The following is a 25,376-nucleotide window of genomic DNA, read 5'->3' as shown; positions in this document are numbered from 1 at the left end:
TAATTTTATCTCCAATAAACGAAACGTAACCAGAGAGTCCAATTATTGTCCCAAGGAGGATAAAAAAAACACAAATCACTTTGATTATCAAGATGCATCCTTCTCCCAACTTCTTAAGTGTTTGCTCGCATCATGACTTAATTTGTGTATTCTTAGAAGTGTTTTTAATTTTCTTTTTTGTCGGAAACGTGTCCATGTTTAGGTTATTCCCAGAAAAAGTGACGAATTCTTCCTCCATTCTTGAACTCTCCGCGAATTTATGGAGAAATCCATCAAGTCAGCTCGTAAAGAACCTTGGAACTTTCCACTTAATGACCGCCTGGATGAATTCCGTCGCTGTCTGTCTGAAGAAGGAGGATCATCTCGCTTACGTCACCCATCTTTGGACAAATGCCATGAAAAATTCGGAAAAACGAAAACTCTTCAAAGGTTTTTGATGGAGTGAGCCACAAAGGCATTCTTAGCAAGATTCTATCTTATGGGTTTTTCTTGTTTTTGCACTTGGCTGGCCAATTTCCTCTTTAGCCAATCGCTCTTATGTGATGGTAAGTGGATATTTATCTCCCAATTTTTCAACTGAAGCTGGAGTAACGCAAGCCTGTTCTTTTATACTCGCTCTGTTCCTAATGATATTATTTGGTAACTTCCAACAAATTGTGAGAATGAATACAATTTAAATACAGCGGGATAAATAGAAACTGCCAGCTGTTCTGCGTGTGTTTAGTCACGAAATAAATGTGCATAAAATTAATTCTTTAGATCCAAAATCCTTGTAATGTCTAAATCCTTGTCTCGGGAATAACGTGTCATAACAGTTGAGAATAAAAATGCAACTGGATTTAGACCCAAATCTCAGCTTCCCTTTGTAAACAAGCTTGGAATACCATACGTCACAGTGTTCTACATGTTTTATCTATTCATAAGAAACGTCCCCCAATACCAGGCAATCCCTCCACTTAAGTAAATCTTCGATGTAGGCAAATCACTTAAACCTAAAAATGTGCTTTGGACCTCGCATGGTTTTCCCCCCTAATCAATGATGATGAACGTGTGTAGAATTCCTAACATACGCAGCCGTATTGGGAGGGACAGAAAGACTTGGTGAACACGAGTACCACTTGCGACATGTCCAATGCATCCAAGCAAAGATTTTCTTAGTCTTCTTGCAGTCTTTTAATTTTTTTTCTGTTGTTTGAAACTTGGTTGTGGGGAAGTTTCCTTTCTTATCGTTTACGGGGATCACGGCTGACTCGAATCTTGCAGGAGTTTCTTATTTCACCAGCTCTTTTCCTTCTACCTCAATTAAAGAATGTTCAGAGTCTTCGACGGATAGGATTAAACCTTTCTCTCGGCTTACATAAACCTCCAGTCTTTTCTGGCATAAACATCCCTCGCTGCTTGTCAGCTCTCCTAAATCCATCACCTTGAAATTCCGTTCACACATTTGAGGGGGCATCAAAAAATCTTAAGAATACTTGATTGTGACAATCACTTTATTACCGATGCACAAGTGATGAAACTGCACGCGAAAAGTCAGTGGGAAAGAATGTAAACCCCACCCTATAAATCCACCCACTGTTCCAACAACAGTTTTTTTTTTTTCGTACAAAAGTGAATGTAAATCAATCGAAGTTTCGTCCCTGCTAATACATTTCGTCTTCTTGTGTTCATACCTTTCTCCCTCGCAAAAAATAGAGGGGGAAGAACCGTAGGCCTCGATTATTTCTGGCACAATACACGCGCAGTCTCTTAGACACCCAAAGCGCCGATTCATTTTCCGAAATGCTAATCTAACAAAATTCTGACCCACCTTTAACTAAGGACTTCCAGCAGGTGATGCAATCAACGCAAAACTCATAATTTAACCCTCCTCACCATCATCATCACCCAAAAGTTCCATTTCTGGAGTGTGTTACGTCACATCCAAACGGATGTGACGTCATGTTTCCCATTGCAACAGTAAGTTCAACTTGAATACAAAAGCTTGTCTTAAAGAGATGCTGAGAAATTGCGGTATGTAACCACTCCCATCAAGAGGACGGGGGCTTTCGAATCCCACGGTAGGTTGCGATGCTGGCGATTGTCTTTAGGTGGATGAATTTTGAGCCCACCCCGTTCGCTGGAGGCCTAGACCTGCTTGAAAAAGTTCCAAAGATTCCAAGACCAAAAATAAATAAAAGAATAAAAAAATTCCTCAACTTTTCGTGTGTTTTTCTATTTTAAATCATTAATTTGACGTGGAAGAACAGAAACGGTGCTGTTCGAGTAATTTGTAATTCTTGCGATGCTCTTAAAACGCAAATCTTCAACTTTCTTGTGAATACATCGGAGTGGTGTCACAGAAATACCACCCGATCATCGACGCTACTTCAAATAATCCTTTAAAAGCTCTAAACGCAAACTATTCACCTCAAGACTCCTGATCAGTGGAACAACCTTCTTTCGCGTGCATTCCCAAGTGTGATTATCTTCTTCGTGAGTTGAATAAGCTCATTTCTTTTCGGTCTGCGAGAAAATCATTCGAATTATATCGAAAAAAAGGTTTTCTGTTCTTAATAGAATTCTTATTCTTTGTACTCTTAAGCCCTTCGGGTGACTGCATTCGGATGGGGGAGGGGGTAGGGGAGCTTTGATGTTTCAGGTGTACGCACACCATTATTACTCGATGCTTGTCTTCTCTTCAACTAACACACACAAAAAAAAAAAAAAAAAACACGAAGCATTCTTTGGTCGACAAACCTGTTTGCCGACTTTCGGAATGGTGTACATATGATGAACGCTGTGGAATGTTGTGCGCACGTGAATCCAGTTGAGGGAAACAGGTCTCTTCAAGAGAGAGTTGCCATCACGTCTAGACTACATAGTAGGGAATTAGGCTATGCAATCGTCTTCCCCCGTACCGACCCCCTACATCTCTATAAAAAAAAAAAAAAAAAAGTAAATGGCTGGTTAGACCAACCCTTTCCGAAAGGTCCGTTTCCAATTCGACACGGTTCAAGAGACGGCAATAAAAGAGAATTAATAACCAATGCAACCCACAATAGAAAGAATATTTTCAAGAAACATTAGCGTCCTATTGAGATGAGTGTTGGTGAAAAAGGGTTCTTCGCATTCTGTGCCTGAATGGGCTTTGTGATGGTAATAATAAATGCCGACAGAGGCGAGTTCAACTCTTCGTAAACACTTTTAACTCGCTTGTCGAATGAGTGTTTTGCAAAAGATATTAAAAGATCTTTGGAATTTAAACGTGTCTTTGTATTCCACGGTGGGGTGTGAACCTGCTGCGTGAAGCTACAACACTAATCTGGGTCCGCATCTTCAGTGCCTGTTGCTCTCCCCCCCCCCGAACAAATTAATGGCATCGAACCATTAAGAGTTCATCGCACCAGCGATGCCATCTCCACTCATAATTGCAGCTCCACGTGAACGAAACAGTCGAGTTTTTCAAAGGCCCAAGAAGTGATGCAAAACAGAATCATCACCGAGGTCAACTGGCGGAAGAAAATAATAAAGAAAATAGGAGTCATTTGTCCGCACAACACTGCTGTTAATTACCATGTATATGAGGGGTCAAAGGGGGGAAGGAACAAGAGAGAGCAACGATCTTTTGCGATCTCCTACGCAAAGCATAAAATTAACTGATTTTTTTTTAAATGCAGCTCTCGCTCATCAGATATCCAACTGCGCGCGCGCGCACGCGCATACACACACACACACACACGACTTCCTCCTTGTCTAAACGACAATAACAATTTCTGCCATTTAAGTAATTCACGGCATTAAGTAACCTAAACTGGGGCATTGAACTTCGTCAACATTCCTTCTTGTCTGTCGCGATCTACCCCGCGAGGGAAAACAGAACGAATATTTGCATGCGGCAGACACCTCTGTGAAAGCATGTGGGAATAATTAGCGCTGGCGAGTTCACTGATGAATACAACACCGCGTCATATCTCGGCGGGGACAATATCCATCTGCGTTAAATGCACATAAAAATCTGCATAAACTCACGACGACGCTCTGCTCCAAGACCGTATACGGATGGAGATAATCACTGCATTTACCGAGATAATTACTGCTCGAGATTTTCCAACAAACTTTCCCGCTGACTGTAGATGGATTGACTCGTCTCAGACGGAGCCCAAGGTTTGCTCCTTCACTCGTGTCCACTGCACACCAAACAGACTGCCGAACACGTAAACGATCGATGAATTAACAGCAGTCAAATATCAGCACGGACTTCCATTACATTCTCGGTTTCCATTGCTGGCATACATCGGAATTGAGATGGTGGACAAACGGGAGCACAAAACTGGTATCGAACTAAGTTGGAGAATATTAATGTAGGTAACGTCTTTATGTCAACTGTTTTTTCCTTGTTTAAATTGAAATACGAGATCTCATAAAACGAGATCTTACTTCGTTGATTATTAGTTGTTTTCCTAACACGACCACTCGCTTAAAAAAAAAAAAAGTTAAATGAGAGAATGTGCCACAGGCGAGATATGTTTACGCAATATCGACCAATGAACAGACTACACATAAAACAAGCTTTAATTGTACGGGCTACCGTGATAAAAATCAATATTTCTACGGGGTAAGAAAAAAAAAAAAAAAAACGAGCGGGGAAACATCTTACAGGTTCCAATTCATGATTTACGTATAGCGTATTATCGTTTTTATCTATTTTTTTTGGGGGGGGTCTAGTTTTTGGATCCTGCAATAAAGTCTTTTTGTCCTTTGATAAATGTGTCACGCAGTTTTCCCCTGTCCTCAAATCAGCTGGGCAGTCAACACACACAACGTTAGCCGTAAAGATGCACTGTTATTCGACAATCGATTTATTAGGAACTACTGAGGATAATATCAACAAACATCTTGAGTATAACCATGTTTGTTAGGCACAGGAACGACCAGTGCACTCCAATATTACGTCACCGTAGGTAAGAGGCGTGATCTTAGCAGGCAACAATTAGCATAATTGCAGCCTGGGTATCCGCTGATGGAAGAAGCGGCCATCTGCGAGATCGACTAATTCTTGATAATAGAAACAGCAAGGCTGGGTTACCACGCGAAGTTTGAAAGCGCTCAAGAATGGCAGCTCGAAACCAGCATGCTGTGAAGAACGCATACGCACAAAAGACGGGTGTTAGGGCTATTCCCCAATTATTTAAGGTGATTTTTTTTCTCTCGTCCATTTACGTTACGAAGTGCCATACGTGTAATATAGTGGATTTTCGGCTCTACCATCGGAAGCTGATGACCTATTGGCCTTGAAGGCAACAATACGCATTTTATAGACGATCCCTCATCAATTTCCGAAGACTTCCGATTATATAGGCCACTGGGATGTGGATTGACCCTTTTCCATGCAATGTATGTCACCAAGCAACGCGATTGTTGCTTGGTGACATATCACCCTTTTTCTGGTGGGGGGGGGCACCCAATGAACTACAAAGAATTAATTATTTGGGGTTGCTGATAACTTCAAAGTACCACCAACAGGTGTCGCTCCATACTCCGTTATTTATTATACGTGAAGCTGTCTTGCACCACGCCAGGAATGCAGCAGACCATGGAAGAGCGAAGATGCTGCGATTTCTTTCAAGGATCCAGCAGTGGACTCTCCTCTTATGAAAGCAGGCGAAATTTTTTTTTTTTTTTTTTTCGCTCTAGATTTAGCACCTGCCTGCCGACATGGATGAAACTGTTCAAGAAATTTGTGTTCTACTAGAAAAAAGGTCACATTTTCTTAGGAAACTAGGTTATCTTAGAAATCTACGCTCTCCGTCGTTTTTTCCATCATTCTGTTGCTCGTCTAGCGCTGCTATTTTCTGTTCCTCGCCAATCTACTTTTCTCCAATTGATTTTGTTGAATCTGAATCTTTTTTGTCAACAGGTTTAACCTTTTAAAATAAAAACTATCTTAGGAGCTTCTGAATTCATTTTCTTCAATCCGTGCTTTTTCCTTTTCGTTGTTTACAAAGAATTTTCATTCTGTGAGCTTCTGTTCTCCAAAAAATCACTTTGCATGACTTTTAATTTCTTTTTTTTTTTTTTTTTGCCGTCAACAACTCGTCAAAATGAAACAGAAGTCGCAAAGGAAAATCGCCGAACACTTTGCATTCACATTTGCCGGTGAGGCATTACGTGTCTGTGTTTTTTTATAAATTATTTTCTTTTGGCTGCGTGGTTTTTGTTTTAGCATTTCAATAAAAGTCTACCGAAGCCTAAAAACGATGCTACGAAACATTTGGTTCGACCAGAAACAAGTTAATCGCCAGTCCCGCTGTTCAAATCAACGTCTCATTTGATTCCAATCATTCGCATTAATACACCAACAGTATGAATTATTAGCTGTTCGATGAATGGCGATCTCTACGCATGTGCGAAATCCTGTTTCGCGTAACAACACGAGCTGAAACTGAACGAGTTCTCGCAAGAAACGACCGAATCCCACTGGCAGAGAAATGTGGGAAAAACCGACTCGAGGCACGTGCAAGCCCATAAGGGGTTGGCGTGCATGTGTGACGAGGGAAGGAATAGGCTGCCCAAGGGCGATTTTTTCAAGAAAGGGTAGCATTAAGAAGAATTGACTTAAAACCTCAACTGCCTTTGTTCTACCAGGAGAGAGAGAAGATTGTAATTTTGAAAGAGTTTCATGCAAATTCCCTCTACGCCCAGGTTATTCTTTAAGACCATGTTTTGCTCACGCGTTAAGTTTTTTTTTTTCATAAAAAGAAAACATGACCAAAAAATCAACAACCCACGTGCAATTTGCGCACCTACTTCAAGTTTATGCCTCATTTTTCCGCTTTAATTAATATTTGTTTCATGCAACAGGCAACCATTAAGCACTGCCGCAGAATTTTAGCTTCTTGTACGGCTTTTAATAGCCAATAAAAGCATTCCAGCTTTAGCGCAACCCCACTACAAGACGCCTGAATGCATTTCAGGTAAGGAAAGAACAGGTTAAGTGTGCTACTTAAATTCCTTAATATCAAACACACGACATTAAAGCTGTAGTCAGAAATGGCCAGGAAAAAAAAAAAAAACTTGACAAGAGACCGAACTCTATACAGTTCTGGTGCTTATCCGAGATCATAAAATCTCTCAGAAAATGCATTATTTGCTTTAAGGGTAACAAATAATGCAACCGAGTCCTGTATGGGGGTGGGGGGGTGAGGATTACCAGCCAGGGAAGATACAGTTTGATGGTAGTCGAATCAACTTTAAGAATCAGAAGTTAAGACGTCATCTTGTTCTCTATAAATTCTCCGTTAAATCGGCATTTCCAAACGACGCGCACTTTTGAATTTATTTCTATTCGCCTTAGAATTAAAGCAAAGGCAATTGGGATAAATGAAAATAATCACGAAAAACGACTTCGTTGTACAGAGACTATCACGTGTCAAATGCATCACTGCTTGGATGGGGATTAATTAGCGTAGTTGGCGAATAGTTGAATCTCCGATGCGCGAATAAATATCACCTGACGGGATGCACAGGAGAGCACGAGCAGTTAATTACTCTTTCTTCAACGCGTCAGACTTGCTGGAAGGGAGAACTACGTCACGGCTTGTCTTGTGCACAACGGACACGTGAACACTACACCAAAGGTTATCAGAATAACCTTAGCTCAAACTTAAGACGGCTTCGTTGAGGAATTGCAAGGCAACGAAGGTTTCTTTGCTCTGCCTTGCACTCCGATATGGCAACTGTAGACTGAAACCTAAAAGACCAGGTTGAAACCTGTTCTTCGGGCAGTCTGTGGAGGGGAATGGGTGGCACTCGAGGCGCGTGCAACACTGGTTTAGAACGTTAAGCTTTAACTGCGTCGTTTTTTTTTTTTTTTTTTTTTTTTTTTTTTTTTTTTTTTTTTTTTTTTAAGGAGCGCGCTGGGTGAGTGCTTTGCCAACTGAGTCGGTGCAGGTCAAGAGAGAAAGGTAAATAGACGCCACGAAGGCGCGGAGAGAACGCAACGGCTAAAATAAGAAGAAACAAACTGTCGCTGGAAGTTAGTGGAGTGCATCCGCGCGAGGATAATCCACTCGTCCATTTTTGGAAGTAACGTTGCCGTTCGCTATTTTGCTAGCCTCGGGTTCGCGCTTTGCATCACCTGCAGGATCCTTGGCCTACTGGGAGAGACCTCGCAGCACGTGAGCGAGAGGCTCGCACGGTGCATCCGAGAAGTGTCCTTCGCTAAGACGCACTTTCTGAAGGTCGAGCACGAAAGGTTCCCCCCCCCCCCTCCCCGAAGGATGGGCCGGTTCACGGATGGAGGGAGACAGAAATTCGACGAGGCGTTAACACACTTTAACAATGCCGAGGACGTTTCTATGCTTTTTATTACGGCCTCACGCGAGGACGGCTTAACGGATTTTACACGTGCAGCAGCCAAGCACATCCTCTTGCTCTTCCTTTTTACGAGATCCTAAGGGGGAGGAGGAAACTTCGCAATCCAAAACACGATTATTTTGCTGCGGAGATAAGCGGAAGCGTTAAAAAAGTCCATTATGGGGTGAATAATGGCGATCCTGGCAGTCTTAACTCAACTCCAAAAGGTGCGCCGCGCACATCTTCAGATTGCTGGAAAATTTTCCAGGAAGTTTTATTTTCATTTGAATTATTTAAGAAAAAATAAAACAAAACGAAATCTCTGGCAAGGGTAGCATTTCAAAGGCCGCCATCCCAGGACACAAGCAGGATGGATCGGAGAGCCGGATGCCATTTATTTCCCTTGGAAAGCTTCCTCAGACACGGCAATTTCTCGGTATTTTGTAACCCCCCAATTATTCCCTCAGTAGCAAAGAAAACTCCTCAAACTCAAGCAGACATTCCGAGAATTAAAAAAGTTGCAACATTGAGCAGAAATTAAGAGGTGGAGGCAAGTACTATAAACGTTTGGGATTTTCTTTATACGCATTTCCACTTAAGGTTTCGGAGAGCAAAGGTCATTAACAATGTAATTTCTTTCATAGATCTCCAGTGACGTTCGGTGATTGATCAGGTCCGGTTCTCGGCGACTTTTTTTTTTTTTTCTATTTCTTTCCAAACAACGATTTTCAATGGCGCCGAGTGAATAGCGATTAAATAAAAAAAAATCATGCAAGGATTATTTAGGGCATGTGGAAACTGAAAAAACTCCACATACAATAACTGTGGGAAACACTGCTTTAAGGCATGCTCCCCCTCCTCCCCCACACACATCGTTTGGTCATCCTGTTGAGCCTTCACTGTTCATCCGAATCAGGGTGAACCTCCGCATTATAATTAATTAACCCTTCGGACGGGCAACAAATGGGACTCTTTAATCCATTATGGTGGAGAACAGGAGCTTTTGGGGTGAGACAACTGAAGATGCGTCAAAATATACTTTGATATAAATCGAGAGTATTTTTACGATCCAAGTACGTTTTCTTGCAAATATCAACATTGTTTAGTTCCAAATATTCTCTGCAAGAATTCTCGGGTTCAAAAATTAAAAAAAAAAAAAAAAATCAGTTATTTATAGAATTAAAGGTTTATCGCAGATATTGTAATCATAATCAAAGCCATTAATTAATATGTTGAATCACAATGATTATGTTAAATATTATGTTGCATCACGATGATTTAAATTTGAACTACTCGACAGACTTCTGAATGGTTGCAGAATATGATTTTCAGAAAAATTCTAAAAAAAAAATTTTAAAAAATTATGGCGAGTACAGAATCAAATATACAGGACTGGGAATACAAGCAGGATTAGGTAAAGATGCTGCCTATGGAACCAGAAATTTTTTTTGTCTTTCTTATCAAAGCGTATGAAAAGAAATAACCATAGTCAATAAAATTTGAGGCAGTACGGAAAACTGCTTCGCCAATTGCGCAGTAGAGGAAGATTCTGATAACATTTCGTAACAGGTTTGGGAAGAGTCGATTTTCACTTGTCAAATAAAACTACTTCCGGACGATTTTCGTGCTTGGATTTAAAAAATGCTGTTAAGGCAACTAAAAACTCAGCAGAATTGTGGGAAAGCTTGGACCCCCCCATTTTTGAAGCAGCAGTGTACTGGTTAACGGTGTTCACGTTCCATATTTAAACGTAATAAAAATGTCCGCTGCCCTGTCCGAAAGCAATACAAATACAGACCTTCGTCCTTTTTTTGTTTTTTCAGTACGTCGTTGCTAAGGCGACGATACAACCCGGAAACATTCCCTATTTATATTTAACAAAAGCAGGCTCTTTATCAATCTAGGGCTTAATTGTAAACGATATCAACAATTTCCTGTGTTAGTTGTGTAATGTTTGTCTTCGTGATAATTTTTTCCGCTCTTCCGATAACGCCGTACATCGCAGCTTTTTTTTTCTTTTCAGCAGGTGAAAGCAATGCGTGGTAGCCGTGAGTACAACACTTCTCGAAATAAAAACGAAGCTCAGGAAACCCTAACTGCATCCGCGTGTCTAATATCAAAGCGATTAACAGCTGAGGTTATTTTTTATTATTTGAATCCGTTTCTTACTCGCATCGTCCGCAGGTTCGCTCGGAAGGGCACCAATGACGTGGAGGGATTTCTACTTCGCCGAAAGAAATCCTCCACTTGCGGCAGACTCCATTAGAATCCCTTGTTCGTGTCACAATGAGTCCATCAAGGCCGCGCCGAATGTCTTGGAAATCGAACACGGCACTTTCTTTTTTACGACATTTTTTTTTTTTTTTGTTATTCACCACGATCTCGTGCACGTTAAGTTCGTAATTAATCCTAAAGGATGCCTTAAGGAGGCTTGTAAAAGTGTAATCCCGAAATATCTGACTGATTCTTTCTCTCTTTCCACGTAATCTTCTATACCGAATTAATGAAGAAATGTTGCATTCAGAGGTGTTCGATTATAAATCTTTTAAGCATTAGTTTTTTTCTAATTAATTCTTATTAGCGGTGTGCCAAGAAAATGCGATAAGAAGAGCCACTCTTTCTTTTTATGGAGCTCGGGAAGAGGGTGTGAGAATAAGCACTCAGGATAAAAAAAAAAAAATTAACTTCAGTGCACGGTAGATGGCGCAGCTAATGCTAAGTACTTTGCGGCATCGTGTTCCCCGTTCAAAGTTAATTGCAAACCCTTACATCGCTTCAATAGCAGAAAAGCAACCGTGTATACTGTGGATGTCAGTGAAATGATAAATACTGTCGTGCCCTCAGCATGCACTGCTATTTAAATTTCGATTTTTTTAAAATGAGAATTCCATTCAAAAATGGTTGGTGACCAAGTATCATATGAGATAAACCCTGCAGAGAACCTCACAACTTTAAAGCCGATATAGATACACCCACGTCTTTAAAGTCCCACTTCCACGAGCCTTTAAAGGCGTGGGTGTATCCATATCGGCTATGAAAATCAACTACCACATAAACAAATAAGTAAACACGTTGGGCACTGCATTATGCTTCGTTAATTTAACAGCTCTATTTATTTGTTAAACTGGGGAGGCGTCATTTTAAGCAATAACATTTGAACAGGATCTGGTTCAGTTGAGTTCAGCAACTATGCGTTTGTCACCTTTTCCGTCCATGCCCATATAAAGAGGTGACACTTCACCCCCCTCTTATTTCAATCCCCCTCACCAACAAAAGACCAAGCAGGATTCAGAAGTGGATATTCAACTAAATAACCACAGCCCAGTTAATAACTAGATAATATGAAAAAACAAATTAATACAATATACCACTTTGTGCCGGCCTGGTTGGCTGAGTGGTTGGCGTATCCGCTCTCCAGCCAATAGGCTGCGGGTTCGAATCCCGCGTAGGCATGGATGTTTGTGATTGTCTTCCACCTTCATACATTCCTTCACCCAAGTATAGATACACTCTCCCAATATGGACTGGGTCACCATGGGAGTAGTAGACCCAAAACCTCCCGCAATGGGAGAGGCTTTCACCCTGCAGTGGGTAGAAAAATAGGCTGTTCATCATCATACCACTTTGTATAACATTCATCGATTATGAAAAGCATCTGACACAATAGAAAGAAGAGCAATCAGAGGCGCTAAATAACCAAGGCATTGAAAAACCGTACATACAACTAATGCAACATATATACCAGAAACACCTGAAGAGCTAAAAGAAATGATGGACAAATTAATCAATACAAAGCAACAAGTCTGGTCTCAACATAAATATTGATAAATGTACAACAAAAATACAAACCACAACTAAAAAGACCGAAATAAATGACAGAGAAATAGAAAATGTAACTAAATTCAAATATCTAGTTCAAATAATTGACGTAGACAGAAACTGAGAAGATGAAATAAAACAAAGAATAAACCAAGGATGGAGACAATTTGGAAAATACAATAACATTTTTAAAGAATACATAGCTGTCTGTCTAAAAAGAAAAGCATATGAACAATGCATCATACCAGCGATGACATATGGAGCGTAACAAGAAGACCGCAAAACAAATTAGAAGCTGCACAGAGGCATGGAAAGATCAATGTTAAACATAAAAAGAATAAAGTAAAAAAATAAATAAATAAATAAATAAAAACATAGATATCAGGAAAAAACAGGTTTAAAAGACATAATTAATGAAATAAAAATGAAAAAAAAAAAATGGAGACGGACAGGACACATCGCAAGACAGCCAGACAACCGCTGGACCTAAATTCGTACAGAATGGCAAGTACGAGAAGGTTCTAGAAGACCTGGCAGACTATCAGCAAGGTGGAGAGATAAACTACATCATTCAATGGGAAACGACTGGGCCAGAGACGGAGAAATGCGGAAAAATATGGAGGAGATCATCGTGCGGCAGTGGATGAAGAAGGATTGATTATGATGATACTAAACGTACCGTGCGTGTGCTATTATATCGAGATGCAGGCATGTTCGGACTGTTTTGTGTTTGTAAGATGAAAAAAAATCAGGAGTACCCGGAGGAAATTCATCTACAGTCCTAGACTACCTACCTACCTACCTACCTAAGTAGACAGTCCCAGACTATCTGTTTTCGCTGACCTCATCTCCGAAATCCACAATTATGATACGCACGCTTCCGACACGACTGTTAACGATACACAAAAATGAACTCATACTTGTGATCTGGTATGTGTAAGTCGTGCTTGTTTGTTGAAATATGGATAGGGTTACGGCCTGCCCATGGATGAATGGTATTATTCGAATCAAATATTTCTGTTCTTGCTGTCTATACACTGAATTTGCTTACTTACAAACAGGTCAAGTCCGTTTGCTAAGGATCGAAGGCATAACTTATATAAAAAGGTATAATTTCCGTATCATATCTGAAGCGTGATGGAAGATGTGATGGATAATAAAATCCCTGTCGTCCTTGAATAGATTTGAATTTTTCCGATCACTGCGCATGTGCCATGTCTGCAAATTATTTGTTGGCAAGTACATTGTTGACGTTCATTGTTTCGATTCAACTTTCAAAGCCTTATTATAGCTTTCTGCTACTGGGAAGGCAATCAAGTCAGGTTAATTCCTGCCCAGCAACACTACTTCACTGATTTAAAAAGTGGAGTGAATAACAGACGCAACACTTACGTAATCAAGTGATGAAATACAACATTAATCACCAAAACTAAACAACGTTATCAAATATGAAAGTAGCACGTGGTTTTATTTCACTGGCTGGCTCGCGAGATAAATGGTGTTATTTGCTTACAACAATGTCTACCATCACTCTGGCTTGTCAGGATGTCTATGGACAGAGTAATTAATCTGCGATATGTTTGCAACAATGTTCACTGAAGCTAATTAACTTCGGATAAATAACAATCAATTCTCGTCGAGTCTCGTGCGTACGTTTCAAGTCATTAAATCGGATGATTCTTGCAAATGCTACCGATGCGATTCTGAGAGCAACATTGTCTGTGTGGTGTGTTAGTATGCAAAAATACATTTTTAATATCCCAATAAAATAACTTAATTTTTTTAAAAAAAAAAAAAGTAAATAACAATTACCGATTTGGATCATTTCAAATGTCCTTTCGCGAGATGATTATCTATGAAACTATGCAAGTAACGAACCCACGTTCTTCAACAAAGGATGCTTCCGCCACACGAAGACAAAGCCGAACAACTCGTATTGTTGTGCGCACAAACAGCAGTCTTTAAATAACTTCGCTGGGGTGGGTTGTTCGAGTGAGGAAGCGAACCGGTTGGCCGCTTATCTCTCGCTGTATCTGCTAAACGAACAAAGCCAGAAAAATAAATTCCCGTCGGACACTCTCGGTTTTATTCGTGTCGGAGGTCACCGGTTCCATCCTGCCTATCGAGAGAGAGAGTGGCCTGCCGAATACTTCCAACGACGGAACGTGTGTGTGTGTGTGTACCCTTGACCCGGACGAAAATGCGAATGACGCCAAGCCAAGAGCCGCCGCCGGACGAGGAAACTGCAAACCAACGAAGGGCCAACCACGGCGAGAGCTAGTCGCGTTTGCACGAGCGGCCGCGCACTTGGAAGTTCAGCGAACGAAAATTTTATCAAAGCAGTACTTACCGCTAACTGCAGCCCGCGTCGATATTCCGCTCCATTGTCTGCGAGTCGGTTCTTCGTATATCTACACAACACTCGCGACACTTAAAGGTTAGTCTCCATCCCGGCAAAGTAACAAAATACCGCGGACGTGTCGAACTACCTAGACTTTCACTTCACCCGGCCGCCACATCTAGTTGTTTGTTTAACGTTTTCTGAAACACCCTAGCTCGGTTTACAACTTCCGTTCATTCTGCCGCCTAGTGGCAGAGATTGTAGATACAATCGACAAGTGCTGCCCTCGCATGGAGAATGAGAGAGGTAGCGGAGAACATTTCCATTTTTCTTTTGTGTCCAATCTTTTTATCGAAATGTTGCCGAATGCGAAAAATGGTAGCCTAAAAAATATATAAATAAATAAAAGTAATTATGTCAATAAGCTAAATTAAATGCCATTAACTTATTCGTTTTATTCAAAATAATTACACCGAAATATCTGGAAGATAGAAAATAATTTTTTTTTTTTTCATTTCTAAATCGGTTTATGTGTTGAATTTGAAACTGGATGCCCGCAATATTTTTGAGATGGAATTAATGTCGTATTTAATACGGAACGATACAACAACTGAAATCATAACTGCTATTTGTAGTATTATAATCACACATATAAAAGGGGAAAAAATGAACTTAGTGGGAAGGGCTGAATGAAAACAGAAGAGAGTGAACGAATAGAAGGTTCAAATCACTGTTTGAATTGGGTACAATCAGTACATTTTGCTTAAAAAAAAAAAAGTTCCCGTGGAAAAAGAACTAAGAAAACCATGCTTAGATGATCTCAGTAAGGAGTTTGAATGCGTAATAAGCCTCTATTCAAGAAGGGGAAGGTGTCCCCCCTTCTCTATTAACCCCGCGTAGCTGGGAAGGAGTATTTTTAACTATCCTTAGACGTGTGGGAATTTCAGAAGCGCCTCCTTCGGTGAAGTTCCTTAAAATACCTTTCGCAAAAGGGGCAACGCAACACACACGAGACGTTACTGTAATCGTAAGTGCCCAAATTTTAATAAGGACCCGGGCTAAAAGTGTAAGAAGAATTCTGGATGATAATTTTTAATGTTTTTGCGTGATCGCATTTATTATTATTTTTATTTGTATTTTTGTACAAGTCATTCCCGAATAATTCTGTTGCTATACAGATACATGTTCTATTGTCGGTTAAAAAAAAAAAAAAAAAGAAAGAAAGAAAGTAAAACATGATCAATTACGTGTTACAATATATCTGCGCATATTCAGTTATGTGCAGGTAGTGAACACAGAGCTCGCTGTCCAAACAAACTCATGGCAAGGTCAAAGAGATGATTATGCAGGTGAACGAAACCCATCCACTATATATCTGTCGGCTTTTTTTTTTTTTAATATGGTTTGTAACAATTCTTCATACAGCAAACATTAATTTTTTTACTAATAAAAATTAAATGGAAATTCCAAATACCACAGAAACAAAGAATCGCATCAAAATGAACAAATCTACAAAAGGAAAACAGAACAACAATAAAAATGTAACTGATGACGTCATTTAGCCAATTAAAATAGGGTTGCTACATTATTAAGAATATAATAAAAAATAATCATAATTATAGTTGAATCATGCCAAACTGAATATCAGATGTAAGCGCGCCCTCTATAGACTTTGAAACAAAACACGTCGAGCAGAGACCTAAAACTGTTGCCTTCATCCTGGCACGAAATAGGAAGAATGTGTCAAAAAAAGGTTCGTATTTCACGGAGTTATCAATTTTATTTGCCATCAAGTACAATAAATGTATATAACTTTTAAATATACCTTTTCCAGACAGTGATAAAATATTTATTGGACTATGTATTCATTACGAATTTCATAGGTCGTTTATGATCGGATGATTCTCGAATTGTTGCTGGTGGTGAAAACCCCTCCAACGTTTCTATTTATTATCGCAGATTAATCAAGTCTGTAACCTGGAATTTGTTTCCAAGGGGGGTGAGAAAAAAGAATTGCAAACCATCGTTGGATGTTTGCAAAAACAAGCGTACATTTAAATATATCGTAAATAAATAAATTTATTGAAATACTTTTGAAGCTATTTAAAAAAAAAAAAAATTATAAGTTATACAGAATAACACCATCTCCTGAGATCAATAACAAAGCAAAATAACACCACTTAACGCACCACATTCTGGTGAGAAGGGTGCTGTTTATAGCAACCACAATATTTCTCCTATTTGGACCATTGTTCTCTATTTGCAGCAAGATTTTTTAACAGGAGAAATGGTAGCGGCACTGCTCAATGGTAGAAGTCTCTGAGAGCAACAATAATACCTTGTAGCACTGGTTCGAGGTTACGAACCAGTGCTACAAGGTGTTATTGTTGCTGTGCCTATGGTCGAATATACTTCAAAAAGGAAAATCGTGATATTCACGTGCCTCTAAAAATCCTAGAGCAGAATTAGTAATTTTAAAATGATAAACAGCCATTGTTTTAAACTATGACACTTCGTTAATAGTACAGGCTCTTTACACGATTCCTTCTCTTCTATTTTTCCTGTTTTTCCTTATTTTTCCGGTTTTTCCATTCCTTCCTGTTGAATGCCAGAGCATTTAAGTGAAAACCCACGCTTTTCTCTTAGCCAGTGAGAATTGTTTGATGCTAAACATTTGCACGCGAACCACTCGGCACCCACGAAATCTTCGTGAGGAAGTTCACATCGATTTGTACAATGAGTTTCCAGTTATGGTATACATCTGTTGAATTCCACTCTGCAGTAGTACAAGAGCTTCCGGTAGGTTATCTCTAGACGGGCAACAGTGGAAAATGACGTGGATGTCCGCACGAAACTAGCCAGCGGATGAACTCAATTTCCTGTTAGAATTCTCCGCTTAGTAAAAGCGGCAATCAGTCGCAGTTTGACTATTCCATAGCCAATACGGGAAGCTGTGACTAACCTTGCAAGTTACTAACCTTTCCTATGTCACATCCAGCAGAGTGGGTAGGGAAAGGGTTTCATAATGCGGACACCTTGCTCTAGTGTAACCCTATGAAAATGACTGGTGCACCCATAGCGCTAAGCTGCTCGAAGAAAGCTGTTCCCAGTTCGAATTTAATCGCCTTCGACCGGTTCCCGAGTTAGTCGATTTCTGACATGTACAGGCGGGTTTTTTTTTTTCTCCCGTAAACTCAAGAAAATCTATCTTCGGACCCACACGATTTCGGATAATAACTATGTTGCGTTGGAGTTGGAGACCATAAAATGGCTGCACTTGTCGGCCGTCTCTTCACCGGATGCCGTTTATAATTAACAGATTTTATTTTTATTTGCTTTAAAAATGATCTTAGGCCTCTAATAAGTAGGATGGAGATCTCGCACTAAGTCTTATAAGATTAAAATCGTTTCTCACTTAAAGACGTTCACAGACATCTCCGTGTCATAACGGGATTCGAACCCAAAGCCAGTTGGTTGTAGTACGGAGACGCTATCTGCTCGTGAGGACTGGCGTTGTAAAGAAGACAATATTAATAATCGAGTCCTGGTTTTCATCGCAGAAGACATTCATCTCTCACACCGTGTGCTCCTCATGCTCCCTTTAAAGCCATACTTTTAAAGTCTTATAAAGGAATTATGAAGTGGTGGGCCAATTACAAAACCCTGTGGTATTCCTTGTTCTCTCTCTCTCTGCCTCGTTGTTTCAATATCAGTCAGCATCCCTTGTTATCACAGGTTTAATATCCATTTCGAGTCGTCTTAATAACTTCCAATGCGGCGTTCCGTCAAAGGCGTATCATCCCTAACATTCTTATTATTCAACTCGCAAATGCTTCTGGCAGAACCGTAAGGGGATCAATGCGTAGCGGCTTCAGTTACATTAAGGCTTCATCTTTCAAGTCCGGTCCGTGTTATTTTATCAGCGATGCTTGAGTGACGTTTCTCTGCGATAATTCCATTCGCTGGCTTTTCTACCATCTGCGCAGTCAGCGCTTTAATTCTTCGTCGAAATAAAGTCCGTAATGCAACGAACTTGCAGATGTTTAAGGCAATCCTCGTGGGATTACGTCGTCATAATGAGATCAAAAGATTAAAACTAATACCTGTTGATGACGTATGCTGCAGACAAATCTGCTCGGATGAGCTAATTTTATACTTCCGGTGAATGCTTAAAAAAAAGGGGGGGGGGTCCATTTCTCTCCTCACAAATATCAACTGAAGTAAGAAAAGCTAAAAATAAACGTAGTATCAGAGCTCGGTATTCATAAATGATGTAAGGGGGTCAAAAGTCACTGCTGGCTGGCGTAACGATCACAATAAAGCCGCAGTTTGGACAGCGGAAAACAGAATAATGAAATGTCTTCCTTGGGAACGACAATGGCGTTCACGAAAGGAACCCAAGGGTGTCTTCAATCTGCACTTGCCTCTGCTCGTATTTCTCAACTTGTAAAATGAAAGAAACAAACCTCTCTCTCTCTCTCTCTGCGTTGGCAATGGGAACGTAAACAACCCACTTAAAAAAAAAAAAAAAAACGATGGACAGGAATGTCGACTGGCAACCGTTGATTACACGTTTTATATTTTAAAATCCAATAATTGGGGAAGCCTCCGTTGCTGAGTCAGTCACCGATTCGCTTTCGAATTCTATCTTGGAAGCGAAGAACCTCCTCTGTAAGTACTTTTCATCTGAACGTGAGTTAGAAGGGTCTCGTGCGAAGGCAGGCGAGTTTTTCTTTCCCGAAACTCGGGTTTATCATCCTGCAAAATTGACAAGCAATTTACGCACAAAACACGAGACCCCTCATACCCTTAGTTCTCGATAGTAATTTAAAAACAGTTGAGTTAGTCCACACACACACACACACACACACACACACACACACACACACACACACACACACACACACACACACACACACACACACACACACACACACACACACACACACACACGTGTGCAATTCAGCTAAATACAAAGGGCTGTGTGCACCAAAATAGGGCCGGCTCAATACGGTAAGCAAACGATGCGTGGATTCGGGAAGCCTTCTTCAAGGGGCGCTAAAGTGAGTAGAAAAAAATAAAATAAAAACATTTTAATGTTAGTTTATTAAATGTGGATATGAAGTAAATACGTTGTAATAAATATTGCGACTTTTAATAACATTTACCAAAAACTGCAAGTTGTTTTTCGCTATGCATAGTGTAGAGCTGGCGGAAGCACTAGACGAGTCGGGCGCTCGTCCAAGGTATCGCGTTTCGGGGGGACGCCCTTTTTTTACATGCAGTGAGCATTCGCCACTTAGGACGTGAGGCGCGCACGTATATCCGTCTTAATTTCTATTACGAAGTGACATTTGGACATTGTTTGCAACTCCTCGAATTGTTGATTGCTAAACACGCAGCAAATGTGCAGTTAATTCACACTGAGGTAAGTAGATTCAAATTTGAACCTTTATAAATCAAAGAAAAATTTATGCATTTCTTTAAGTCTTTAGTTTTATTTTTTGTCTTACCAAATTTTTTGTTCAATAGATTTTTTTTTTTTTTTCGGAATAGAACTCCTGGAACTGAATTATAAATCAGATTTTTTACTGGTTCGGAGGTTTTCGCAGACAGTATTCAATTTCTGTCCCTTCATTTTACCATTTGATAAAAGAAGAAGTAAGCCAGTAGTATTGTTGCATCCATCGAAGCAGATACTTCTAATTCCGGACTATTTCTTTTCAATCTATAATCAATTGTTCAACTGTCTGTTGATGCTATTCTAAGTTTTAGAAATTCTATATTTTCACCATATAAAAACCGTTCACATGTATGCAACAAAAAAGAAAGTTTAGCAGTGTTGGGTTTTTTTTCTTTAAAAATCTCCAAATATGAGGACATTTACTGCTGCTGGAAATAACTTTTGTCTTAGAAATACTCGATAATAATCTTCTCAGCTGGAGCTAAAGGCTAAGAGCTTAGATTACTCGCAATGCCACTGTAAGTAAAGAAACACCACTTCTTCAGAAGTCGCACTAAACAGCCTCAAGCAGTAGTGCATAATACATCAGCAACGTCTTGTTTTGTTTTCAATTATATGCTATAAAGAAATACCGAGATTTCTTGTACCGTCTGATACAATGTTTCTATCAAAATAATTATAATAATCACAATCTCACTTTTATTATCGAAAACTTATAAATTATTTCAGTTATTTAAGCATTGTGGTGCACCTTTTGCTCATGCAAAAAGTGCGTATGTGGTGCACCTTTTGCATGAGCAAAAGGTGCAACACATACGCACCTTTTGCCTAAGCGTTCAGCTTTTTTGGGGGGGTGGGGAGAGGGTCCACTTATTCACCCTGCTGATGTTTGAAATAATTTATTTTCAAAACCCTTCACAAGACAAACATAAATGTTTTGTTACTTTTGTTACAAACGCAAATCACTTGAGGATCGTACTCATGCATTTTAATGTAAAAGTGTAGCTGCTTCAAAGTATAGCTATTTTGTCACCTATCTAAACTAGCGGTAAATGTTTTTTTTTTCCAAATATAGAGAGTGATTTCTTCTTTGTACTAAAAGAAAATGTCAGATAATGATCATAATAAGAATAATAATAAGAAGTAACAGAATTTTTTTTTCATTGAGTGGATATTTCAGAATGAAGGGTGATTTATAATGTACTTTCTTTGTGTTTTTTTGAAAAGAAAGTGCCCGTGATTACTCCCTTGCTATTTTTGTCAATTGAATACCTGAAAATAATAGGAATGACTAACTATAGTGGATTCGTAACGTTTATAACCTTTTGATTTGAAGAGTGAATCTGTGTTGACTGGAATTTCCTCCATTAGGAAATTCCAAGTCGATATTTTGGTTGTTTCCAAGATATATACATCTTCCAAAATGAATATACACCTGTATATATATAACGTAAACAAGTTTATAATTTAAAAATTATTTTTATTTTTCAACATAATCTCCCTTAATTTATTCCAGCGATGCCCAATTATCCCGTATCTGTAGGGGTTCTCAGTAAGGTCAGCATACTCAATTGTATCCATTTCAAGGGATACAGACAACACTTTTGTTTCAGACAGCTGTAGAAAACAAACTACTTGATAGAATGACTTGCACTTTCACATGGATGCTTATGACAGATGTACCAACTTAGAAAAAAAAATCGAGTGTTTCCATCTATGGTCGAAGCCGAGAACTTTTGAGATCACCCACGTATATATTTATATATACTTATATTCATTTTGGAAGTCGTGTTACAGAAAATATTGTAATACGTGTGGAAATAATAATTTGGTGCTAATTTCCGCGCTTGCGTTAAGCAGTTGTTTTAAAATATTCTGCAAAAAAAATGCTATCAGGCAAAAATTATTGCAATAAATAAGATTTGAAGATTACTTTTTATTTTCCCTTACACTATTAGGATGTAGGGAAATATGCAATTCACGTTGTTATGCTTACAGGTTTAAATCTACTGCTGCTGTTTGAGAACAACTCTTTCTGCTTTTATGAACAAGACGTTAAATCTCATTTCGTTCTTATTTCAAGGCTAATTATAAAATATCGCCAAATTACATTCAGCAGAATTTCAAATGAACTCGCAGTTGAAAATCGAAACAAATTGTTATTATTATTGTTGTTCGTAGAGTGCTCATTTGAATAATAATGATGTTTCTTTACCGTTGTAAAATAGCCTTTCTTGGGTGGAAACAACGTATATATATATATATATATATATATATATATATATATGATGAAATTATCTGAGACAAGACGTATACGAAATTAATTAAAAGTTTATGTTTGTTTTCAAGTATTCTACCTCCCCTCCCGCATCCCGCTGCCACGACTGCTCATAGTAATTGAAGTATAAATATCTACTTTCTTCTAATTTCGTATTTCATACTTTTCACAGGATGTACACTTCTCATTTGATACGATTAAAGATTTTCACATTCTTATGTGTAAAGCAAAGACGTCAAAGCGCGTCCTTCAGACAATCTGTGAAGTATTTTACGAAATTTAATTTTGAACAAAAATAAAACTAACACAATCCTTCGAGAACAATAAAATGTATTGTCCACTAGACAAACGGATCACAAAAAAAATTAAAAATGACATTGGTCTTCCAAGGTAATGCAATATTTAAGAGAAGAAAGTAGGTAAGAATCTCTTATTTTGTCATTGCATTAAAAATTGTACAATAAAAGGAGAAAACAGAAATAAAAATAATTTCTATATTTTTAGTCCATCCAATATAACTAAAAGTCCAGTTGGAAGTTTTTTTAACTTGATTAGACTATAAATTATATATTTAGTTTAATCCTTTATCCAAGTGTAAGCAAACAATGTTTGCACCTGAAGTAGTTCAGGACTGAGGCAACTCGTGATAAAGGTGGACCAAGCTCTCATCACTCCTTGTCTCAGTATCTCCCATAATGCAAAGCACATCTTCTTGCAGACATGTATAATGCTATTCATTAAGGGAAGGGCCACTATCCAGACTGGTTTCGATCTTTATTGAGGTCTCATCAGTGGTAGCCAGACCCAGTCCTGAAGATACTTCAGGAGCAAACTTTGTTTGCTTACACTTGGATAAAGGATTAAACTAAATATATAATTTATAGTCTAATCAAGTTAAAAAACTTCCAACATCTTTCTATAAATCCAGAGTAATTTAATAACAAGGCGAGACACCTTTCGGCAACTCATATAAGTAAATATGACTTCTCCATTGCTTCCACCTCTGAGTCTGGATCCCACTGACGAGACCTCAATAAAGGTCAAAACCGGTTGGAAGTTTGGGTGATGAATGGCAATGCTGTAGCCCATGAAGTTTTAACTGAGGCTTGGCTGTTGCTGTCACCGGTCCTGGGTGTGTGTGTAGGGGGGGGGAGGGGTAATAAATGGCAATGCTGTAGCCCGTGAAGTTAACTGAGGCACGGCTGTTGCTGTTACCCCTCAGATGACATATGAGCAAATGAGCGGCTTTGCTCGGTGGTAGGGTGAGCCTGCCACGGGGTAGAGCCAACACTGAGAGTTCTTCTCAGTGGCAGGGTGAGCCTGTTACTGAGGGGAAGAATGCTGAGTTTTTGGAGTTTACATCTGTACTTGAACATTCAATAAAGGTTGAAACCGGTCTGAGTAGTGGCCCTCGCCTTTAATGCATAGCATCATACATCTCCGGAAGGGGATGTGCTTTGCATTAGGGGAGACACTAAGACAAGTAGTGATGAGATCTTGGTCAACCTTTACCACGAGTTTCTCCAGTCCTGAAGATACTTCAGGCGGAAACTTTGTTTGCTTACACTTGGATAAAGGATTAAACTAAATATGTAATTTATAAAAGTCCAGTTATCCAGCATGAAACTGCGTTTCTTGTTATAGGCAACTGAGACGCAGCTATGATCGCGAGATAATCTGGTTAACAGCGTTAAGGATTATCACAGATTCAAATGGCGATGATGGTCAAATTGCACTTCTCGTGCATGTTCTTTCAACAGAGCACGCATCGTATCTAGATTTTGCTGGACGTACATAGACGTCCTGGCCAGCTGGGAGGTTAATATATGTATTTTTCAAAGTACACACACTTTTTCCATAAAAAAATACGTGTTTTGATTTTATGACCTTTAAGTTTTAAGTACATTTAAAAAAAAAGTCTTTTTGCTTTATCCTAAAGGTGTAATAATTGCATGTTATGTATACGATATCTTGTAAATCTTTTATCGTGTCACTAAAACCTCACAAATTTTGATGTCCCCCCCCCCCCAACAAATTCTGTGTCTTTCTGCTTTTGTGCTAAGCGTTGTGTGCATACCTTTGAGTGAAGGTTTTGTTTTCCTATGAAAAGCTCAAGATTTAAAACCTGAATGCTGACTTCATTCTCGGGGAACAAACACTTACTGAGAAGGCCTGCGTAGACGATATGCTGTCTTTTTAAAGCAGTTCTACTTGGCGATGGGACTTCGTTCGCCTGCAGGCTCATAAACAAGAGTAGACGCTCATTGGGTAAACACCAACGAAAGACAAACATTAACATATTCGCGACCGAATTTAATGCAGAAATGATGAAACAACAACTTGAAAAGAATTCTTCACAATGTGAGAATTCAGTTGATAAACACACACACACACACACACATGAAGCTTTGTTTTCTGTCGTTTCAAACAGAGAATGAGAAAATGAAAGAGAGAATACTTCAGTCATTTAGAAATTCGCATATTTCATATTAATAACGGCTTGGTGATGCAGATTAGTTGCTTCTGTGATGATTTCTTTTTCTTATTTCTAGAAAATCGCGTCTCTTCGAGTGGCAGCTGATGGTCTTCATCGCTAGCGAAACACATCCAGATTTCCAGGCGGATCCGTTCTTTTTCTGATCACAAAGCCTTTCGTGTGTGTGTGTGTGTGTGTGTATGTGTGTGTCTCATCAGTAAAAAACGATGCATTCCTTACATTGAATATAATAATGCTGATCGCCGTAGGTTAATACGGGTAATCGCGTTTTTTTCCCTTCTCATCCCCCATTTCCCCTCCAAAAAACATTCTGTGGATTTCCCCCTCAATAATCGAACGCATTTCAATTAAATATCACAATAATTAAGTTTTTGTGGCAATTTTATCTAATGCCATGACACATTGTGACGTCATAAACAATATATCAATCCAACCACAGGCAGATAACAATTGAGTTTTATGTAACAGAAATATGCACATAACTTCATAGCATTATAAGCCGAAAAAAGGAGGCTTATGATCACTGATATGTACATTGTAAGATCTAATTGGAAATATGTGATTTGCTCACCCAGCCGGAGTTCTTTCAGTTGATATTCCAATCAACTTCGATGAAATTTTACATGAATATTTTATCCCC

At 39.2% G+C, this 25,376-nt stretch overlaps 1 protein-coding gene across 3 annotated transcripts in view; it reads right to left on the bottom strand.

Annotated features, from left to right (window-relative positions):
* The window catches only part of LOC150094543 (putative polypeptide N-acetylgalactosaminyltransferase 9), a 668,509-nt gene that overhangs the window by 485,815 nt on the left and 157,318 nt on the right, over nt 1–25,376 (bottom strand). Inside the window, exon 2 of one of the 3 annotated variants that reach the window (XM_090412397.1) lies at nt 14,507–14,880. The exons of 1 other annotated variant lie outside the window; for it this stretch is intronic. The gene's annotated coding sequence lies outside the window, so the exon portion shown is untranslated. Of the gene's footprint in view, nt 1–13,968; nt 14,065–14,506; nt 14,881–25,376 lie in introns of those variants that run through there. One more of the 3 variants, XM_090412398.1, reaches the window with a different exon arrangement.

Source organism: Typopeltis vanoorti, chromosome 22, assembly GCF_054136105.1.
Source record: "Typopeltis vanoorti isolate ZY-2024b chromosome 22, IOZ_Tvanoo_1.0, whole genome shotgun sequence".
In the NCBI taxonomy this organism is placed as follows: domain Eukaryota; kingdom Metazoa; phylum Arthropoda; class Arachnida; order Uropygi; family Thelyphonidae; genus Typopeltis; species Typopeltis vanoorti.
Note: the sequence above shows the minus strand (reverse complement) of the source record. Positions and strands in the feature narration are given on the sequence as shown.